General features: G+C 35.2%; 1 long non-coding RNA gene across 1 annotated transcript in view; it reads left to right on the plus strand.

Moving 5' to 3' along the window:
- LOC115898393 overlaps positions 1 to 20,590 on the plus strand; it is a 258,295-nt gene extending 237,705 nt beyond the window's left edge. Inside the window, exon 3 of the long non-coding RNA XR_004058132.1 lies at positions 18,764 to 20,590. This is a non-coding gene — a long non-coding RNA (uncharacterized LOC115898393). The remainder of the gene's footprint in view (positions 1 to 18,763) is intronic.
- The last annotated feature ends 617 nt before the right edge of the window (positions 20,591 to 21,207 follow it).

Below are 21,207 nucleotides of genomic sequence, written 5' to 3' on the forward strand. Positions count from 1 at the left end.
TACCTATTCTCAAATTTTAATTTTAGGAATGATTCACTGACTCCTTACAGTGGTAGGATTTAGCTTTCTTTATCACGAATCTTATCCCTTGTTTGCCCTTGCACCATCCTCTCAAAAATATTCAATTTTTGTTTCAGTCAATAGCTGGTGTTTGTATTATGGCTCCAGGAATTTTGCTTACTGCTTAGTCAAATAGTGTATTTTTGAATATATGTTCTCTTTCAATTTTTTGTGTGTTCCTGGGTTAAAAATTGCTTCATTCTTTTTAATTTGCTTACTTTCTGATAATCCCATCATAACAGTTTTTTTCCAGTGTTCCAATGGATTTCTCCAAAGCCTGTGAAAAATTTTCCAAAATTTCAAACCAATGAGGTAATCAATTGGATTATGGTTTTGTATTTTAAAGACTTCATTTCCACAGCCCTCCTTCATATACCTCTTTCTCATTCTATTTTCTCATTATTTTGTTTCCTCTTTCATTGTCTGTTTTATATTTTGAGGCAAATCATAAAGTGCATTAGACTTTAAGTGTATTTTAAGTGTACAACATGTGTGTGTGTGTGTGTGTGTGTGTATGTGTGTGTGTAAAAACACTTATGACCATCACCCAGGTTAAGATGAAAATGACTTCCACCAGCAAAGCCTCATGTTCCCCATTCCTGGTCAATAACCACAACCCTCCCAAGGGTCCCGGCCCTAGGACCCCTCTTCCCTCTCCACTAGGTAACTTCTATTTTGATCTCTACCACTTGAAATTTATTTAGATAAAATAATTTATTGTCTGGATTCTTTTGATCAATTATATGTGAGATTCATCTCTATTATTGTATGCAAGAATACTTTCTTTTTGTATTGCTGTATAGTATTTTATTGATGGTATAGAAAATACTTTGTTGATCCATTCTACTATTGATGGATAGTTGGGCAGTTTCCTGATTTTGCCAATATAAATGAACTTGCTAAGAACATTGTCTTATGTGACTTTTGGTTGACATTTGCGCTGGAAGCATCACTGATTTTTTGTCCATGCAACTATTGTAATTTAATGGATGATATATTTTATTTTTTAATGTATTTAGTTTAAAATTCATACACAGAATTTTCTACTGCATCCACAATTAGATGCATATGGTTAAGTCCACCATACTTACCAGTTTTATATAATACATTCAGGCATATTAACCACTGCGTTCCTCAGAGTTTGTTATGTATTTCTCTAATTTTACATAAAATAGTGGTGTGTGTCTTCACTACTGCTTTCTATTGTATCATATCAATGAACTATCCTCTTTTCTTTTTTCCTGGCTCTGCCTTTACAAAGTGACAATAGAAAGTTGATCTCAGAAATTAGTGATATGGTTTGACTCTGTGTCTCTACCCAAACCTCATCTCAAATTGTAATCCCACGTATCAGGGGAGTGACCTGATGGGAGGTGATTGGATCATGGGGGCAGTTCCCCATGCTGTTCTCATCATAGTGAGTGAGTTCTCATGAGATCTGATGGTTTATAAGTGTTTGGCACTTCCCCCTTTGCTCACTGTCTCTCCTGCTGCCATGTAAGATGCGCCTTGCTTTCCCTTTGCCTTCTGCCAGGATTGTAAATTTCCTGAGACCTTCACAGCATCGCAGAACTGGGAGTCAATTATACCTCTTTTCTTTATAAATTTCCCAGTCTCAGGCAGTTGTTGTCGTCGTTCTTCTTCTTCCTTCTTCTTCCTTCTTCCTTCTTCCTTCTTCCTTCTTCCTTCTTCCTCTTCCCCCTCCTCCTCCTCCTCCTCCTCCTCCTTCTTCTTCTTCTTCTTCTTCTTCTTCTTCTTCTTCCTCCTCTTCTTCTTCTTCTTCCTCCTCTTCTTCTTCCTCCTCCTCTTCCCCTCCCCTTTCCCCTTCCCCTTCCCCTTCTCATCCTTCTTCTCCTTCTTCTTCTTCTTCTTTTTGAGCTGGAGTCTCACTGTGTTGCCCAGGCTGAGGCCTTGCTTCACTGAAACCTCCACCTCCTGGGTGCAAGCAATTCTTGTGCCTCAGCCTTCCAAGTAGCTGGGATTATAGGCACATGCCACCACGCCTGGATAACTTTTGTGTTTTTTAGTAGAGACAGGGTTTCATCATGTTGGCCAAGCTGGTCTCGAACTCCAGGCCTCAAGCTATCCACTTGTCAGGCAGTTCTTTATAGCAGTGTGAAAATGGACTAACACAGTCAGTGTTTGGCTTTGGCTGTCATAATACTCAGAGTTATATTTTAATACTGAATTGATCTAGATTTTCATTGCTTTTAATTATCTTTTACTATTAAATATAAATCTATGTATATATTAATGATTCTATTAAATACGTTTTTCCCTGTAGGCTCTCTTTCATGGAATAGAAAGATTACAAATAGAATAATAAATGAACATGTTTTTTGAAGACTGAAGTGTGCTGACTAATCACACTCATTTTCTATTTCACTCTACCAACAAGAGCAGAATCAGTTGAGACATACAGGTATCAAATAGAGGAATGATCAAAGTATGTAACTTATTATTAGTAAAACAGCATTGGAAAATATGGCTTGTTCTGTGGTCAGCTATTATTTCCCAGGGAATTAAACTTACTCTTCCAAGACTGCATTTTCCCCCAAATCCAGGTTACTGTCTGCCACAGGAAGTGATATGGAATTCTTGCATCTTAAAGCCAGGTTGCTCTAAGGGAGAGGGGAAATGCTAGCCGGGGTTATCTACTCATAGAGCCTTCTCTAAGGATGTCTGTCAGAGAGGTCCCTTCAGAGCAAGGCTGCAGGGCCAAAATCACCTACAGGACCATAGTAAAAATGTGGAGAGGAAAACTGTAATGTGGGTAATATTTACCTATGTTTACCATGTGCCAAGCACTATTCTAAGAACATTTACCTTTGTTAAAATATTTAATCTTTACAAAAACTCTACTTGATATCTCTATTTCCCAGGTGCATGAATGGAGGTGTACTAGGAGCATGTAACTGATCCAAGGTCCTGCTGCTAGTAAATGGCTGAGCTGAGATTTCAACCCAGACTATGACCAAAATCTATAACACTTCTACAGTCTTTAGTGTATTTCTCTCCATAATTTGTTGAGTTTAATACATGGAAGTTGAGGTTGCAGCAGTGTCTCTCAAAGAAGAAGACCAGTTTCCACCTTTGGGGGCCATTACTTCAATATTCAACATTACTTCTTTGTCTATATTTCTGTGAGAAGTTCATCTTTTGACCCTCTCCATCTCACACCCAGGATTCTGAAATGGGTCTGGATGATACATCATTAATTACCTCAAAAATTGTCCTATATTCCAAAGCTGATGTTTCCTCAGTATTCCAATTCCCACTTCAGATATCTCCCTATCATTCTGCTGATCATAGCCCACTAGAGGTTATCCAACAAACACAAATGACTCCATATAATTACTAGAAATTTGTTCATAAACATAAGAATATTCCCATATTATACAGTGTGAATCCTCTTCCATTTTTAAATTATCAAGGAAGAATTAGAGGCCAAAAATTTAATCTTGCTCTTGCAATTTAAAGTTTTAAGTAAAAATTATTAAATCCTTTAATTTAATTCATTCTTCAGGCCAGTTTCAGCCTTAGAAGAGGTTTTCCAGGTCCTGGTTGAGTTTGGGACCCTTAGTAGCACAGCCTTGGCTTCTATGTGAAAAGATGGGGGTTTCTTCCATATGTAAATCACTCAAACATACGTCTCTCATGGCCCCTGGTTTTTAAGTATTCCAATGAATTAAGAACTTAAATATTAATTTTCTTTCCTTGCCAAATTTCACTATTACAGAATTACAAAATAAAGTGTGTATTTATACATACGCACACCCATACGTGTATGTATACATATGTATGTACTTATAAACACAGGTAGGGATAGAGTGAAAGAGCAAGAGGATAGCTTCTGCAGATGAAAGGCTTCCTTACATTTTAGGGGGACAAAAAGCAGATGAAGGAGTGGTTACTAACTTGCCTGAATATGAGTGACCTTGTAAGAAGAGAGTAGCTAGTTCTCCCTGCTCATCTGTAGAAGGTTTAGAAGTTGGAAGCATTGGTGCCAAAAAAAAGTTACAAGAAAGAAACAGAGCTAAAAGCAAAGGGATTTTGGAAAAACTTTAGAGTAAAAGTTTGTACCCTCTGCTCAGGTCTCCTCCTCTGCCACCTTCCAATACTGCTAGACAATCTTTAGGAAAACAGGAAGTTTAGTCTCTGGAATAATGAATTCAGAAAGCCAGAGGACCAAGGGACATAGTAGAGACATAGGAATGTGAACATTTGGTCTGAGAAATTGTGTCATTCTACTTAATGGGATATAACATACATAAGTACACCAATTTTAAATTATATGTTTATATATTTTCTATAAAAAATCTACATTGCACCATCCAGATCTAACTTACATAATATTTCCAACACCCTTCAGAAGACCTTTTATGCCCAGTCAATAGCTACCTCCTGTATTAACCACTAATCTGATTTCTGCTATCATAGAATTATATTTCCATTTATGAATGAGATCTATGAACTTCTATGCATGGCTTCTTTTACTCTTTTATATCTATAGGAGTCTTCTACCTTGTTGCATGGAGCAGTAATTACATCTTTTATATTGCTGTATAATGTTCCATTATGAACGTAGCTCCCTTTAATTTCACATACTGCTGATGGATATTTACATGGATTGTATCCAATTTTTAGCTATTATTAATGTAACTACTATGAAAATTATTGCACATGTCTTTTTGTGGGCAAATGTATACATTTCTTATAAGTATGTACCTGGAAGAGAAATTGCTGGCTGTGGTATTGTGAACTATATATTTGGTCTTCTACTTGTTTCCTGGCATACAAATCCTAAAATCCTTAGAAACTCCAAAATGATATCTTTTTGTATACAAATGAATTGACTGATGGCTGGCAGCCCCTAGATAGCTTCAGAATGTGAGCTGGTCACCACAAAGACCCAGACAGGATTTGAAGGTTGGTACTTTCAGTCCCACCTCCAACATCCAGAGAGGAGAGAAGGGCCAAAAGTTAAATTGATCACATATAGCCAGTAGTTTAATCAATCATGCCTATGTAATGAAGCCTCCATAAAAACCCAAAAGATAGAGTCTGGAGAGCTTCCAATGTGGAGGTTTCTGGAAGGCAGTGCACCCAGAGAGGGCCTGGAAGCTCCATTCCCTGTTCCCCATGCCTCACCCTATGCATCTCTTCATCTGTGTCCTTTGTAATATTCTTTATAGGGCACCAGTAAATGTAAGTTTCCCTGAATTCTGTGAGCTGCTTTGGCAAATCAATTGAATCCAAAGAAGGGGTCATGGGAAGCCCAAGTTGAAGTCAAACAATCAGAATTTCCAGAGGCCTGAACTTGCTACTAGGACGCTTAGTCAGTCTCTGCTGCAGAACCCATTGCTTGCTCTGTGGTGGGGAGAATTTTCACCCCCAACTTTGGTCACAGAAGTCTTCTGTGTTAATTGCTGTGTGGTGTAAGAGCAGAGGAAAAAACTCACTGTGTGTTTTTTCTAGTCACACCAGCTCACAGAGCAGGCATATGTCTAGTTTTAGCAGATACCACAAACATTTCTAAAAATTGTTTTTATCTATCTGTGCTCCCACTATACATGGATTAAAAATTAGAAAAATTATTTGATCATTATTTCTTCAGATAGTCCCTGTATTCAATTTCCTCTATTAACTCAGCCTAGAATTCTTGTTAGATCTATTTGTGATTTTATCAGGCTATCCATATTTTATATATTTTTAAATATATTCAAGCCTTTCACCTTTCTGAACAGTATTCTGTGTAAGTTCCTTAATACTGTTCTCCAGTTATGGATACAATAACTGCAGTAAACTATTTCATTTAAAAATGATAAAAATGGGAGGCACATAGGGTGACTGGCTCATAGCAGTTCTGAAACCCTGCTGAGCAAATATTGGCAGATGTTTCTCTTCTAAGCAGCTTCCTACTCAATTGTCCTTCATGACTCATCTCCACTGCCTGCGGGTAAGGGGTCATATCTTTCCATCTTCCCTTTTATCCCTTTCTCAAGAGGGCACTGAAGAATATGCCCTTCTGCTGAACTGAGGCTTCCTTAGCTTCTTTTCTGCCAGCAAAATCTTGAGAACCTAAATGTGTTTTTACACATCAAAGAGCCGTTAGGCTAACATCACTTTTGCTAATAAGGCTTGCTCAGAAATTCTGTACATTTTCTATGTAGCAATTGGTTTCAGTCAGATGTATGGCAAAAACTATGCCTACAAGTGTCTAGATGTGATTCTTTCTTTACACTTAATTATGGGCAATTTGGATTTATCAGGCTTCTATGAGATCAGGCTCTTAAACTTTTTAAGGGCATTTTTTCCCCATTGAAAATACATTTAGAGGCCATTTCAAAAACATTTAAAGTAGTTATTACAGCCACATGATTAATTTGGTACTTCTTCCAATGCCAAGTCTTCATAATTTGGTTAAGAAACAGTTTCATGTTTTCTGAAGTCTTTACATGCTGAATTCTGCTTTAAAGTTAGCCAGTTCTTTTTCTTTGCTCATTTCTTTCTTGTAGTAACTTATTTGAATTCACTAGATGAAAACAGCTTGTGCTTAATATTTCTGCCAAATATTTGCTATTACATAACACAGGTCACCATTTTTGAGTCTCCTAAAATAGTTCATTATAGCCTTCCACCTGTACCCAGAAATGATGACACATATTTTAGGGTTTTTACCCCACTTACAGTACCAAATTTGTATCAGTCAGCTAGTTTATTGTAACAAACATCCACAAAACTAAGTGGCATATAACAACAAATAGCTATTTATTTTTAAATTTTTTAATTTAAATTTTTCTGGGTACATAATAGGCGTATGTATTTAAGGAGTACATGAAATGTTTTGATATATGTGTGCAATGCAAACTCATCACATCAGAGTAAATGAGGTATCCATCCCCTCAAGCATTAGTTATTTTAAAATGTACAATTAAATTATTTTTAACTATAGTCACCCTATTGTGCTAGCAAATACTAGTTCTTATTCATGTTTTCTAAATTTTTTGTACCCATTATGCATTCCCAGCCCCCCACCAGCTACCCTTCCCAGCCTCTGGTAACCATTCTTCTACTCTGTATCTCTATGAGCTCAACTGTTTTAATCTTTAACTCCCATGAATAAGTGAGAAGATGTACAGTTTGTCTTCCTGTACCTGGCTTATTTCACTATTTCACTTAACATAATGACTTCGAGCCAACTGTGTTATGCAAATAAAATAATCTCACTCTTTTTAATGGCTGAGTAGTAGTCCATTGTGTATTTGTACCACATTTTCTGTACCCATTCATCTGTTGATAGACACTTAGATTGTTTCCATATCCTGGGTATTGTGAACAGTGCTGCAACAAACATGGGAGTGCAGATATCTACTTGGTATCCTGATTTTCTTTCTTTTGGGTGGATACCTACAACACGGATTGCTGAATCATATGGTAGCTCTATTTCTAGTTCTTTGAGGAACCTTTAAGCTACTCTCTATCGTGGTTGTACTAATTTACATTTCCACCAACAGTGTACGAGGGTTCTCTTTCCTCCACATCCTCACAGCATTTGTGATCGCCTGATTTTGTATAAAAGCCATTCTAATTGAGATGAGATAATATCTCATTGCAGTTTTGATTTGCATTTCTCTGGTGATCAACGATTTTGAACAGGTTTTCATATACCTATTCGCCATTTGTATCTCTTCTTTCGGAAATGCCTATTCAAATATTTTACCCATTCTTAAATCAGATTATTAGATTTTTTCCTATAGAGTTGTTTTAGCTCCTTTTATATTCTGGTTATTAATCCCTCATTTGATTAGAAGTTTGCAAATATTTTCTTCCATTCTGTAAGTTGTCTCCTCATTTTGTTGTTTCCATGGCCTTGTAGAGGCTTTTTAACTTGATATGATTCTATTTGTCCATTTTTTGCTTTGGTTTTTTGTGCTTGTGGGGTACTACTCAAGAAATCTTTGCCAAGAGCAATGTTCTGGAAAGTTTCTCCAATGTTTTCTTTTGGTAGTTTCTTGTTTGAAGTCTAAGTCTTTAATTCATTTTGATTTGATTTCTGTATATGGTGAGAGATAGGAGTCCAGCTTCATTCTTCTGCATATGGATATCCAGTTTTCCCACAACCGTTTGTTGAAGAGACTCTCTAGTCTCCAGTGCATGTTCTTGGCAATACTGTCAAACATACATTCACTATAGGTGTATGGATTTGCTTCAGGTTCTCTTTTCTGTCCCATTGGTCTATGTGTCTGTTTTTAAGTGAGTATCATGCTCTTTGGGTTACTCTGGCTCTACAGTATAATTTGAAGTCATGTAATGTGATTCTTTCTTTCTTTCTTTCTTTTTCTTTCTTTCTTTCTTTCTCTTTCTTTCTTTCTTTCTTTCTTTCTTTCTTTCTTTCTTTCTTTCTTTCTTCTTTCTTTCTTTCTCTTTCTTTCTCTCTCTCTCTCTCTCTCTCTCTCTCTCCTTCCTTCCTTCCTTCCTTCCTTCCTTCTTTCTTTCTTTCTTTTCCCTTCCTTCCTTCCTTCCTTCCTTTCTTTTTTTATTATACTTTAAGTTCTAGGGTACATGTGCACAACATGCAGGTTTGTTACATACATATACATGTGCCATGTTGGTGTGCTGCACCCATCAACTCATCAGCACCCATCAACTCGTCATTTACATCAGTTATAACTCCCAATGCCATCCCACCCCCCTCCCCCCTCCCCATAATAGGCCCCAGTGTGTGATGTTCCCCTTGCCGTGCCCATGTGATCTCATGAGTGAGAACATGCGGTGTTTGGTTTTCTGTTCTTGCGAAAGTTTGCTGAGAATGGTGGTTTCCAGCTGCACCCATGTCCCTACAAAGGACACGAACTCATCCTTTTTTATGGCTGCATAGTATTCCATGGTGCATATGTGCCACATTTTCTTAATCCAATCTGTCACTGATGGACATTTGGGTTGATTCCAAGTCTTTGCTATTGTGAATAGTGCCACAATAAACATACGTGTGCATGTGTCTTTATAGCAGCATGATTTATAATCCTTTGGGTATATACCCAGTAATGTGATGGCTGGATCATATGGTATTTCTAGTTCTAGATCCTTGAGGAATCGCCATACCGTTTTCCACCGTGGTTGAACTAGTTTACAATCCCATCAACAGTGTAAAAGTGTTCCTATTTCTCCACATCCTCTCCAACACCTATTGTTTCCTGACTTTTTAATGATTGCCGTTCTAACTGGTGTGAGATGGTATCTCATTGTGGTTTTCATTTGCATTTCTCTGATGGCCAGTGATGACGAGCATTTTTTCATGTGTCTGTTGGCTGTATGAATGTCTTCTTTTGAGAAATATCTGTTCATATCCTTTGCCTACTTTTTCATGGGGTTGTTTTTTTCTTGTAAATTTGATTGAGTTCTTTGGAGGTTCTGGATATTAGCCCTTTGTCAGATGAGTAGATTGCAAAAATTTTCTCCCATTCTGTAGGTTGCCTTTTGACTCTGATGGTAGTTTCTTTTGCTGTGCAGAAGCTCTTTAGTTTAATTAGATCCCATTTGTCAATTTTGGCTTTTGTGGGCGTTGCTTTTGGTCTTTTAGACGTGAAGTCCTTACCCATGCCTATGTCCTGAATGCTGTTACCTAGGTTTTCTTCTAGGGTTTTTATGGTATTAGGTCTAACATTTAAGTCTCTAAATCATCTTGAATTAATTTTCGTATAAGGAGTAAGGAAAGGATCCAGTTTCAGCTTTCTACTTACGGCTAGCCAATTTTCCCAGCACCATTTATTAACTAGGGAATCCTTTCCCCATTTCTTGTTTTTGTCAGGTTTGTCAAAGATCAGATGGCTGTAGATGTGTGGTATTATTTCTGAGGGCTCTGTTCTGTTCCATTGGTCTATATCTCTGTTTTGGTACCAGTACCATGCTGTTTTGGTTACTATAGCCTTGTAGTATAGTTTGAAGTCAGGTAGTGTGATGCCTCCAGCTTTGTTCTTCTTTTTGTGTGTGTGTGTGTTTTGCTCTGGGTAACTTTAGCTATTCTGGATCTTTTGTGGTTTCACAAAATTTTTAAGATTGTGGGTTTTTTGTTTTGATTTGTTTTTTTGAGACAGGGTCTTGCTCTGTTACTCAGGCTGGAGTACAGTGGCATGATCTCAACTCACTGCAACCTCCACATCCTAGACTCAGGTGATCCTCCCAGTTCAGTCTTCTGAGTAGCTGGGACTACAGGCATTTGCCCACCACACCCAGCTATTTTTTATTTTGTATTTTTTTTTTTTTTTTGTAGTGATGGGTTTTTGCCATGTTGCCCAGTCCCAAAGTGCTAGGACTACAGGTGTTAGCCACCACACCCAGCCAGTATTGTTTTCTATTCTGTGAAGAGTGTCATTGATATTTTGATAGAGATTGCATTGAATCTGCAGATTGCTTTGGATATTAGGAACATTTTAACAATATTGATTATTCCAATGAATCCATAACCATGGATTATCTTTCCATTTTTTTGTGTCCTCTTCAATTTCTTAAGTGGCGATTCCTCAAGGATCTAGAACTAGAAATAACATTTGACCCAGCCATCGCATTACTGGGGATATACACAAAGGATTATAAGTCATACTGCTATAAAGACACATGTACACGTATGTTTATTGTGGCACTATTCACAATAGCAAAGACTTGGAATCAACCCAAATGTCCATCAGTGACAGACTGGATTAAGAAAATGTGGCACATATTCACCATGGAATACTAGGCAGCCATAAAAAAGGATGAGTTTGTGTCCTTTGCAGCGACATGGATGTAGTTGGAAACCATCATTCTCAGCAAACTATCGCAAGAACAGAAAACCAAATACCACATGTTCTCACTCATAGGTGGTAACTGATCAATGAGATCACTTGGACATGGGAAGGGGAACATCACACACCGGGTCCTATTGTGGGGAGGGGGGAGGGGGGAGGGATAGCATTAGGAGATATACCTAATGTAAATGACGAGTTAATAGGTGCAGCACACCAACATGGCACATGTATACATATGTAACAAACCTGCATGTTGTGAACATGTACCCCAGAACTTAAAGTATAATAATAATAGATTAAAGAAATAATTGGCATTTGATAGTTTTCATTGTAGATGTCTTTCACTTCTTTGGTTAACTTAATTCCTAGCATTTTATTTGATGTGCAGCTATTGTATACAGGATTACTTTTTTACTTCTTTGTCAAATTGTTCACTGTTGACATATAAAAATGCCACTAAATTTTGTATGATGATTTTGTATCCTGAAACTTTACTGAATTTTTATATTAGTTCCAAAAGGTTCTTGGTGGTGTCTAGATTTTTCCAAATACAAGCTTATATCATCTCTAAACAAGAATAATTTGACTTCTGCCTTTCCAATTTGAATGTCTCTTACTTCTTTCGCTTGTCTGATTGCTCTAGCTAAGACTTCCAGAACTATGCTGAATAGCCGTGGTGACAGTGGGCATCCTCATCATGTTCCAGATCTTAGAGGAAAGGCTTTCAGCTTTTCACTATGCAGTATGATCCTTGCTGTGGATTTGTTGTATATGGCTTTTATTATGTTGACATATGTTCCTTCTATCCACAGGTTTCTGAGGGTTTTTATCATGAATGGATGTTGAATTCTATCAAAATGTTTTTCAGCACCAATCAAAATAATTATATGGTTTGTGGTGATTAATTCTGTTGATATGATGTATCACCCTGAATGATTTGCATATGAATGATCTTTTAATGTATTGTTGAAATTGGTTTCTTGGTATTTTGTTGAGGATTTTTGCATCAATTCATCAGTTATTGTTTTCAATTTTTTTTGATGTGTCTTTTTCTGGTTTTGGTATCAAGGTAATACTGGCCTTGTAGAATGTGTTTAGAAATATTCCCTTCTCTATTTTTCAGAATAGTTTGAGTAGGATTGGTATTAGTCATTCTTTAAATGTTTGGTGGAATTCATCAGTGAAGCTTTGGCATCCTGGGCCTTTCTTATTGGGATACTTTTTATTATGGGTTAAATATTGTTGCTTATTATTGGTCTGTTCATGTTTTACATTTTTTCGTGATTCAGTCTTGATAGGTTTTGTGTTTCTAGGAATTCATCCATTTCCTCTGGATTTGCCAATTTGTTGACATGTAGTTGCTCATAGCAGCCACTAATGATCCTCTAAATTTTATCAGTTGTAATGTCACCCTTTTCATCCCTGATATTATTTATTTAGGCCTCCTCTCTTTTTTCCTGTTTAGTCCAGCTAAAAGTTTGTCACTTTTACTTATCTTTTCAAAAAAACAACTTTTTGTTTCATTGATCTTATTGTTTCCTTCATTTCAAATTATTTTATTTCTGCTCTGATCTTTATTATTTCTTTTCTTCTACTAATTTTGAGTTTGATTCACTCTTGCTTTTCTGGTTCTTTAAGTTACATATTTATATTATTTATTTGAAAATTTTCTTTTTTTATATAGGCAGCTATGCCTATAAATTTCCCTCAGTATTGCTTTCAGTGATTCCCATAGATTTTGGTATGTTATGTTTCCATTATCATTTGTTTCCAGAAATTTTTCAATTTTCTCCTTAATTTCTTCACTGACTCACTGGTCATTCAGAAGCATAGAGTTTAATTTCTCTGTGATTGTATAATTTCCAACATTCCTCTTGTTATTGATTTGCAGTTCTATTGTGGTCAGAGAAGATGCTAGATACTATTTTAATTATTTTGAAAATTTTAAGACTTGTTTGTGACTTGACATATGGTCTGTCCTTGGGGATGAGCCATGTGCTGAGGAGAAAATATGTATTCTGAGTCATTTAATAAAATGTTTCGTAAATATCTATTAGATCCATTTGATCTATGTTGGACTAAGTCCGATGTTTCTTTATTGATTTCCTGTCTGGAAGATCCATTCAATGTTGACACTGTCTGATAAAGTCTCTGGCTATTATTGCCTTGGGGTATATCTCTCTTTTTTGCTCCAATAATATTTGCTTTATATATCTGACTGCATCAGTGTCACATGTCTATATGTTTATAATTGTTATGTCCTCTTGCAAATTCACCCCTTTATCACTATATAATGCCATTCTTTGTCTCTTTTTATAGTTTTTGTCTTAAAACTAATTTTTTCTGATCTAAGTAAAGCTACTCCTCTATTTTGGTTTTCATTGACATGAAATTTATTTTTCCATCCCTTTATTTTCAGTCTATGTGTGTGTCTTTATAGGTGAATTTTGTTTCTGGTAGGCAAAAGATCACTGGGTCTTGTTTTTCTATCCATTCAGCTACTTTATGTATTTGGATTGGAAAGTTTAGTCCATTTATATTCAATGTTATTATTGATAAGTAACGACTTACTCCTGCCATTTTGTTATGTGTTTTCTGGGTGTTGTGTGGTCTTCTCTTCCTCCTTTCTTTTCTTCATTTCTGTCTTCTTTTTAGCGAAGGTGATTTTCTCTGGTGGTGTGCTTTACTTTCTTGCTTTTCATTTGTTGTATATCCATTGTATGGTTTTTGATTGGAGGTTACCATGAGGCTTGCAAATTACTATAGTATTCTGATAACAATTTAACATTTATTGCATAAACAGACTATCAAGAAAAGTAAAACTGATAAAGACTCTGCACTTTAACTTTGTCCCTTTGCTTTTTAACTTTTTGTTGTTTCTATTTACATTCTTTTCTGTAGATGTTAGTCATACTTTGTGTTCCTGCTGGGGATAATCAGTGGAGCCCTCTATTTGGCCATGTTTCTCTGCACCTCCAACCAGTTATTTCTTGATTGTGCTTCTGCAAGTTGATTGTGATGATTCTGTTTGAGGTTGCAGGTCTGCAGAAGGCTGGGAACCCTCTGTTCCACATATTTTATTCTAGGGTTCAGTCTGCAGGACTAATAGATAGCTAAGGTATATTCTTCTCATGGAAATAACATAGTCACCAAGAGGACAACTCAACCTGAACAAGCACATTTAAAATCTCTACCTATTTCATGCCAATTAATGTCCCACCGGCCAAAGTAAGTCACTTGGCCAAGCCCAAATCAAGGAACAGGTTAGTACACTCTCTACATCATAAAGTCATGGAACATTCTGAATATTATATAGTTTTACAGAGAAGAAAATTTGGAACATAATTCGATATTGTACATAGTACTATATTCTTCATTTCCCAGATTACTAATTTTTATAGGTACCTCTCAATAAGATCTCAGTTTTCATTATTTCTGCTATTCCAACCATTTTTTTTTTTTTTCCTGATGAGCATTAATCAGGTATTTTAGAATTCAGCGCTATACCTGAATAGGACACTTAACGTGAATGGAGCCTGTAAGGTTATCATTTTTTATTTTCATAGAAGTGAATTATCTAATTTACTGACTGGACTGACATTATTTCATATTTCTTTATTCTAGATGCTTTCAGATTTTATTCACAAAATGAATAGGGTCATCTATTCTCTTCTATTCTCTGTCTCTCTTGTTTATCTCACATATTTACCATTTATTTGTGGTAAGAACATTTAAAACCCACTCCTTTGGCAATTATAAAGTGTACAATACATAATTATTAACTAATTCCCCATGTTATAAAATAGATATCTTGAACTTATTACTTTTCTCTAACTAAAATTTTGTATACTTTGACCAATATCTGAAAACTATAGAATATCAATAAAAAAAACTGAAGACACAAATACAATTATATGTCATAAACAATGGGGATAAACTCTGAGAAATACATCATTCAGTGATTTTGTCCTTTTGTGAACATCATAGAGTGAACTTGCACAAACCTAGATGGTGCAGCCTACTATACACCTAGCTATTTCGTATAGCCTATTGCTCTTAGGCTACAAACATGTACAGCATGTTATGGTACTGAATGCTGTAAGCAACTGTAACACAATGGTAAGTATATTCTTACATGAACATATCTAAACATAAAAAGATACAGTAAAATTATGGTATAAAAGATAAAAGTGCTATACCTGAATAGGACACCTAACATGAATGGAGCCTGTAGGACTAGAAGTCACCGTGAGTGAGTTGGTGAGTGAGTGGTCAGTGAATGTGAAATCCTAGAACATTACTGTACACTACTGTAGACACCATACACTTAGGGTATGCTAAATTTATATAAACTTATATAAACTATTTCTTCAATGATAAATTGACCTTAGCTTACTATAACTTTGTTATTTTATAAACTTTTTTAATTTTTTAAATCTTTTTGACAGTTAAAATAACACAGCCTCACAGCCTAAAGCACATATTGTACAGCTATACAAAATATAATTTTTCTTCATATTCTCATTACATAAGCATTTTCCTAATTTTTTAGAAAATATATATAGATATATAAGGGCCAGACATGGTGGCTCATGCCTGTAATCCCAGCACTTTGGAAAGCCAATGTGGGAGGATCACTTGAGACCAGAAGTTCAGTCACTTGACCAGCATAGTGAGACCCCATCTCTAGAAAAATTTTTCAAAAAAGAAAAAAGGAAAAAATTTAAAAAGTATATATATATATATATGTGTGTGTGTGTGTGTGTGTGTGTATAAAGTATATACTTAAAAATGTAAAAAGTATATATATGTATCTATGTATATAACACAGAGAAGGAGAGAGAGAGAGTATCTGAGTCTTGCTCTGTCACCCAGGCTGGAGTACAGTGGCATAATCTTGGCTCACTGGAGCCTCAACCTCCAGGCTCAAGTGATTTTCCCACTTCAGCTTCCCAAGCAGCTAGGACTACAAGTAGGCACCATGATGCCCAGCTACTTCTTATTTTTTGTAGAAATGGGGTCTCACTATGTTGCCCAGGCTGGTGTTGAACTCCTGGGCTCAAGTGATCTACCCACCTAAGTCTCCCAAAGTGCTGGGATTACAGGCATGAGTTACTGTGCCCAGCCTATACATTTTTATTTTTCTTTACTTTTATACTTTTTAATTATAAACTAAGACACAAACACACACATTAGTGTAGGCCTACACAGGGTAAGCATCATCATTATCACTGTCTTCCACTTTCACATCTTGTCCCACTAGAAGATCTTCAGGGACAATAACACATACGGAGATGTAATTTCCTATGATAACAATGACTTCTGAAAGGCCTCTTGAAGGATCTTCCTGGGGTTGTTTTACAGGTAATACTTCTTTATAAGTAGGAGTATATGGTAAATAAGAATAAAAACTATAGTATAGTAAATATACATACTAGTAACATGGTCATTTATTATCATTAGCAAATATTATATACTGTGCATAATTGTATGTGCTATACCTGTATATGATTGTTAGCAAGTGCAGTGAATTTTTTTTACACCAGAATCATGACAAACATATGAGTAATACATTGAGCTACCACATAATGAAAGCTATGATACCACTAGGTGATAAAAAATTTTCACCTCCCTTATAATCTTATGGGACCACTGTAGTATATCTGGTTCATTCTTCCTTGACCAAAATGGTATGTAGCACATGACTGTAAAAGAAAAAATACCCCATGTTCATGGATTGAAAGGATTAATGTTAAAATGCCCATACTACCCAAGACAATCTACAGATTCAATGCAATCCTTATCAAAATACCAATGAGACTCTTCACAGAAACAGGAAAAACAATCTTAAAATTCATATAGAACAAAAAGAGACCTTGAATAGCTAAAGCAATCCTGAACAAAAAAGAACAAAGCTGGAGGTATCATATTACCTGACTTAAAAATATGCTACAAAACCATAGTAATTTAAACAGTGTGGTATTGGCATAAAAAGATAACAGATATATAGACCAACAGAATAGAATATAGAGCTCAGAAATAAATCCATGTATTTATGGGTAACTGATGTTTGACAAAGCTTCCAAGAATACATAATGGGGAAAGAACAGTCTCTTCTATATATAATGTTAGGGGATCTGGATATCCTTGTGCAGAAAAATAAAATTGGACCCTTATGGAGTCACGTTTTTTACAAAAATCAACTCAAAATGGATTAAATAATTAAACATAAAACTATAACATTACTAGAAGAAAACATATGGAAAATGCTCATGTCGTTGGTCTGGGCAATGATTTTTTTGGACATGTCCTCAAAACACAGGCTACAAAAGCAAAAATAGACAAGTGATGTTGAATCAAACTAAAAAAAAATCAATAGGCTCAAGAAACGACCTACATAATGAGAGAAAATATATGCAAGCCATGCATGTGATAGCGGTTAGTATTCAAATATACAAGGAACTCAAACAACTCAATAGCAATAATTATGGCAAAGGACCTAAATAGATATTTATCAAAAAATGACAATATAAATTGCCATGAGGTATATGATAAAAGGCTAAACATCACTAATCATTAGGAAAATGCAAATTATTACCACAATGAGATATCAACTCACACCTATTAGCATGGCTATCATCAAAAAGTCAAAAGATAAGAAGTGTTGGTGAAGATGTGGTGAAACAGAAACCCTTGTACTATTTCCATATATGAAAACTGCTGATGAGAACATAAATTTGTACAGCCATTATGGGAAACACTGGGGGTTCCTTAGAAAATTAAAACTAGAATTACCATATGATCCTGCAGTTCCACTGTTGCACATATATGTAAAGAAAATGATAATATGCACATATATTATATGTGTGTATACATATGTATATATACACATATATGTGTATATATGTATACATATATACATGTGTATATGTATATGTGTGTATATATGTATATATACATATAATATGCAATATACACGTGTGTGTATATATATATACACACACAAAGAATGAAATTAGCACATTGAAGAGATATCTGCACTCTCATAATCAGTGCAACATTATTCACAATTGCTTAAGATATGGAATAAATCTATTCATGAACATAAATGAAAAAAAAATGTGCCATATGTATACAAAGTGGAATACTATTCAGCCATGTAAAAAGAAGGAAATCCTGTCATTTGCAACAACATGGATAAACCTGGAAGACATTATGTTAAATGAAATAAGCCAGGCACAGAAAGACAAATATTCATAGCATGATGACATTCATAGGTGGAATCTAAAAAAGTTAAAACCATAGGAGCAGAGTATAGAGGGTAGGTTACCAGTATTTGGAGGCTGGTAGGAGGAGGAGGGTGAGGGAAGTGTATTAGGGAGCTGCTAGTTCAAGGATACAAAATTTTAATTAGAGAGGAGGAATAAGTTCAAGATATTTATTGTATGACATAATGACTATAGTTAATAACAATGTATTATACTTGAAATTTGCTAAGAGAATACATTTTGTGTTTCTCAGCACAAAACAATGATAAATATATGAGGTAATGGATATATTAATTAGCTTGATTTAGCCATTCTATCTTATCCTGTGCTATTCTGTTTTATTCTTGCTCATCTTTCCTCATAAAATATATCCATCCTGGAGACCTCAGTCTGAACGACAGCTTATCATGGTGGCTTGTGGCTATTTTCCATGGGAATGTAATGCTGTGGACTCATTCTCCATGTCAAACTTCAACCTTTTTAATGTTCTCAGTTACTCTTTATCTGTGTCCTCTTCTGCTGTTACTCTCCCACGACAACAACAAAATAAATCAGGTTGTAGAACTGAGGTATAGTTAGTAATTTTAAATATATATATATATAACATTAATATACTTACTTTTATATCATGTTTATAATATTTTACAGACAGTTGACCATTAAACAACACAGGTTTGAACTGTGTGGATCCACTTACATGCATACGTGCATTTTCTTCTGACTGCCACCCTGGAGACAAGAAGACCAATAGCTCCTCTTTGACTTCATCCTCATTTTACTCAATGTGAAGACCACCAGGATGAAGGCCTTTATGATGATCCACTTCCACTTAAGGAAAAGTAAAGATATATTTCTTATTATTTTCTTTATAACACTTTTTCTCTGGCTTACTTTATTGTGAAGATACAGTATATAATACATATACAAAATACATGTTAATCAACTGTTTATGTTATCAGTACAGCTTCTGGTCAACAGTAGCCTATTAGTAGTTACATTTTGGGGGAGTTGAAAGTTACACACAGATATTTGAATGTGCATGGGGTTAGAGTCCCTAACCTTCATGATGTTGTCCAAGGGTCAAGTGTATAATGTTTATTTAAGCAGATACTTATTTTAGAGTATTTAAATTTTTTGTCCCAGGTTTTTCAACTTCTGTGGGTAGGTAATGAGCCAAGGCTCTAATTTTATTTATTTATTTATTTATTTATTTATTTTTTTTTGTGGGGAGCCTTAAGCCTGGATTTGGGTCACGTTATGTAAGGATGTTTTAATTTAAGTAGTAGTAGAACACCAGACTGTGATTGACTTTATTGAGTTCCAGGTCCTGTAAGTACATGACTTCAGACAGTTTCCATTCTCTTTCTGGTCCATGGAGATGCTCATCTTGAGCATGGCCATGTATTTTATAACAGTTTTTTAAAAAACATATCTATCATTGCAATAAATTACAAATATAGAATAAAGCAATTTCCTTATTAACTCATGCTACTATTTTGAAATATGTCAATTGTCATTATATACACATTTAAATACACACATACACGTGCACACACACACATCATAGTACTGAGCTTTTCGATGTATCTTTGCAAGCAGACCCTTACCATTAGGCATGCAAGTGTGTATGCAGGCAAAGTGGTGCTAGCGGCACTACTGGTCTTAAAAAAGTCGTATTGAATTTTAATACTTAAAAAATACCTTTCATTTTTGTACAATATATATTGACTTTCATTTTACTAAATATCACATTTCACAAAAGATCTTAGCTAATTGCAATAATAGAATAAATAAGAATATAAAATATAATATGCTTTTAAAGGATGATAAGGTAATTTCAAGCTTTTTTAGAAACTAATTTTGCAGCAGATATTTGTATATAATGTGCTAATTTCAAATGGTGCTTATTTAATTCTTGGAAGAAGCTATGTCAATTATTCACCATTTGGAGAAACTATACGTCCCTTAGAATAACCCCAAGTATCTTAGAGCCTTTTAAACACTAATGTCATATTTTAAAGATATTTCAGCCATTCTTAGCAGACTCAGTAGCTAAACTCAAAAAGTAGCAATGTAGTGGAAAGAGAACACATTTTAATGCTAGGCAAATCTGTGATCTGAAACCTACCTCTATTATTTTTTAATTATTTGAACTTAGGCAAAATTAATTTCTCTGGGTCTGATTTTTAACATATTTTTTAAGTGGAGATAACAGTGGCTATCTAATTTGTAGAACTTTGAGAGGTTTAATTGAGATAATGAGTATAAATTTCATTATATGGGACTGGCACAGAATTGATGTTCAATATGTGTTAGTTTCAGTTCTATTTATCCAACATCTGTGAGATTTTATCCTAAAATGTAAATGTGACGATTATGTGCATCTCCATCCAGTCAGCCTTAATGAGTAAGATTATGCTTACCGGCTCTTGTATCCCTTCATGTCAGAACAATAAAAGCTGGATCAAAAATAGATTTTACTTGCTTATGTGTGCATATGTGTTTCCATTTCCTATTGCAACTTTGAAAAAAAAAAGTGGGTGGTATTTATGTGATAATAGCTTGTGGGAAACAATGAAAACAATGTAATTATTTAGACATTCTGAAACACGGCCCAGGAGGTATTTTTCTGCTTACATAGGCTCTACAAATAGATAATTCCATAATGAACTTTGATTCTACAGAGGTATTTTATACCTCTAACATATTAAATATAGCAAATGCCAAATAGAACTAAAGAGATGAACAAAAATTCAATACATTCATTTCCAATCTAAACCCACTCCTGAAGTACATTGGGACAGGATCTGAGATATTTTGCCAAAAGTCATTTTCCTTCTTAGAGTCTTACAAACACTATGTTTTGTCATGCATATTTGTGCTTCTTTGTGAGCAGATTACCATTCGTTCTGAAAATACAAATTAGGTAGAGAATGCTTGAACAGAAAATGCTGGAAGTATTATTGGAAGGCCAATTATTTAAGGTAGAATGTAGCAAAAATATCCTATAGGAAAACACACATCCCCACACTTCTACCCACACTCACAGACTTGTAATGAGAAGCCCTGGATTCAAATCCCCTTTTCAACTA

Source organism: Rhinopithecus roxellana, chromosome 6 (genome assembly GCF_007565055.1).
Source record: "Rhinopithecus roxellana isolate Shanxi Qingling chromosome 6, ASM756505v1, whole genome shotgun sequence".
In the NCBI taxonomy this organism is placed as follows: Eukaryota; Metazoa; Chordata; class Mammalia; order Primates; family Cercopithecidae; genus Rhinopithecus; species Rhinopithecus roxellana.